We start from the raw sequence: 3,179 nt of genomic DNA on the forward strand, positions 1-3,179 counted from the left end.
ATATCTTCTTTTCCAGTGGCATTCTTCACTGATATTGAAACGGTAGAGGAGTAGGGGCCGAAACCGGACGTGGTTCCTCTTGATGATGTCTTGAGCTAACTGGATCCTATAAAGGAGCTGTTGTGGTAGCAGACTACGAAACATGGTTGAAATTCCTCCTACCTAAACCCAGCTTCTGCAAACCATCTCTATTTTTCTTTTCACCGTTAACACTATGATAACACAACATGGAGAGAGACGGACAGATAGACAGACAAACAAAAGGGAGACACGGGAAGAGAGACAGAGATCCATCGAATACGTAGTGTCGTCGATTTGTTCGACTAAGCCTTTCAAGGAGATGCTCCAGCATGCCCGCATTTCAATGAGTGAAACAAGTAAAAGAGACCATGAATCAATGAATGAATTTGACTTGCTATCGTTATTTAAATCTTAAATACGGAAACAAAGTATCTAAAAGCCACAAAATATAATGGTTCAAGGGAAAGAACTCAGTTATTACAACAAACATTGTTCAAGGGAAATAACTTTGTTATCATGCTATCCAGATAACAAATTTTATTAATTTTATAAATCACATTATTTATACCATCAGGCCAATTTCTTGTCCTGTTTGAAATACTGTTAATTGTTTATTTCAAAACATTAAAGATTATTTAGTTGCTTAATTCATTATACATTAATATATGGAGATCGAATAATTTTGTCGTATTACCTACTACGTATAACTTTAATTCCTTTTGTGGCATTTTGACATTTTTAAAACGAGCTTTCTATTCTAAAATTTTGTAGCATGCCGTTTCTTTTCATAAGACAGTAAGAAAGAAGGAAAGGAGACTGCTAAAGAACACATGACTTATGCAGTCTCTCTGAGACTCATGATACTAACAAAAGTTAATACTACGCTAGAACATTTACAAGTAAAATATACACAGGAGATCTGATGGCGTTGCTACACCAGGTAATGTATTTGGACGAACACGAAAACAAGACCATGTTGTGTTATCATAGTGTTAACGGTGAAAAGAAAAATAGAGATGGTTTGCAGAAGCTGGGTTTAGGTAGGAGGAATTTCAACCATGTTTCGTAGTCTGCTACCACAACAGCTCCTTTATAGGATCCAGTTAGCTCAAGACATCATCAAGAGGAACCACGTCCGGTTTCGGCCCCTACTCCTCTACCGTTTTGATGTGGCGGGGCCCCTCCTTTCGGAGGTGTCTTCAGCTCTGGTGTTGGGTGTATGTCTTCTTTCTTCTATTCCCTGGCCTCTTCGATGCAGCATCAACAAGTTAGGCCATCAACACGCAAAGAGAATTCTTTAGATGTCCGTAGTTGTCACTGGGCATCTATAGTTCAGATTCACTTCCACTGCATTCTATATTCAATTAAAATTAACGAGTAATTAATAAAGTAAAATAAATAATAAAATTAATGAGTAATTAAAATTCTAATTCCCAATTATTAATGGTTGTTACCTCCTCGACTCGCTTCGGGTTCCTGAAACATGCATTCTTTGCTTCTCCACCCAACACCTTCCAGAACAAGCTGCAGGTTTACTGTAGATTTTAACGACATTGGATGAGGATTGCAATATATTTTTCGAACAGACTTTACATAAAACCTGAACCTGTCTCTAGTTAAGCCGCGTAACGGACGATGTAGTATGGTTATTCTTTCGAACCCTTTTCATGTTGCAATTTTTGACGATCCTTTTCCCACCAAACATCAAACTAGTATCTGCATTTAACCGCTAATGGATGAATGGATGGATTAAAATGTTGGGGGTCTCTTCTGCACTTAGTGTGTATGTGTGTGTGTGTGCGCGCGCGCATGCATATGTGCGTATATTTGTGTGCGCGCGTGCGTGTGCGTGTGTGTGAGTGTGTGTGTGTGGGTGGGTGTGTGTGTGTGTGAGTACGAGTGCGCGTTCCTTTACAGCCAGCTTCTGCGGGGTAATTCATTTGGAGTAAGCTACTCAACTAAGTCGAGTGCAGTTGGTTTCTCAGTTTGAATCATAAAACAGACGTGTTTCTCGCTGTTTGGATTGATTATCTGCCTATTTTGATGCTCGAATGTGTCGTCAGTTCGATCTTGATTTATCATATTTGCCTTTGCCAGTTGCTGGTAGCTATGTTTTGTCATTTACTTATACTCGTATATGATCAGCAGGCTCTAACGATATGAGTGCCTCTCCTGCCTGTAGGCTGCAATATTTCTTTATCATCCTTTGGGGCTCGAGAATGTCCGATAGAAATCCTGCACGATGGTACAGTAACTGACGAGATGTAAATAGTGTTCTCGTCTGACTACGAAACTAGTCTATTGGAGTATTTCATGGGTCTGGCAGTGCCTAGTAGGGATCTTTGTTTTCCTCATTACATTTTTTATCGGTATTTTCATAGCTTTCCCTACAATCTCGGTTTTTCAGTTCGATTGTAGGAAGCGTGGACTGGGTGTGATATGGTGAAAGTCCTACGTCTTGGGAGCATTTCTGAATTCTTCATTGTAAAGCGTCATCTGAAATCGGAATATCTGGTATTTCTCGTTCGACAAAGACTGATTTCGGCTCGTCTGCAACTGTAATACTGGTTTGATCTCTTTATTGCATAACTTCAGCAAATTTGGAATGGTAATCAACAATGAAAATGTAGTCATTACCATTAGTTGAGAATAAATCGACATTGACCGAGGACGTTCTGGTACCTTATTAGGCAGTTATGAGTCTTTAGCGTTGTTTGTTCTGAAATTGGCACATATTGTACATGTAGTGACGTCATTTTGCGCCAAAATACAGTCGCCATTACTGCGTTTTCATCTACGCATGCGCAGGGAATAGTTCCGGAAGGAACACGGGAAGAGTCCCATGCGCATGCGTGGAATTCAACATCTAAGCGTTCCCACTCTTTTCATTCTCTTTTCTCGCCGGCCGGCGAAGAGGTAACACAGGTCCAACAGAGCTCTCTCACATGAGCGTGGTCGTATCAAGTTGTCTCTCCAACATTCCAACTCTGGGGACAGCTCACAACAACATTCCGGCGTCTCAGCAACCATGCCTATTTCCTCGGTAAATAAATATTGTTGTGTTGATAGTTCAGAGTTCTGCGTTACGTTGTTTATTTAGAATTTAATATAGGAAAGCAGGTGTACACCTAATGGTGTATAACCACTTTCCTAAATAC

Source organism: Octopus bimaculoides, chromosome 6 (assembly GCF_001194135.2).
Source record: "Octopus bimaculoides isolate UCB-OBI-ISO-001 chromosome 6, ASM119413v2, whole genome shotgun sequence".
Taxonomy (NCBI): domain Eukaryota; kingdom Metazoa; phylum Mollusca; class Cephalopoda; order Octopoda; family Octopodidae; genus Octopus; species Octopus bimaculoides.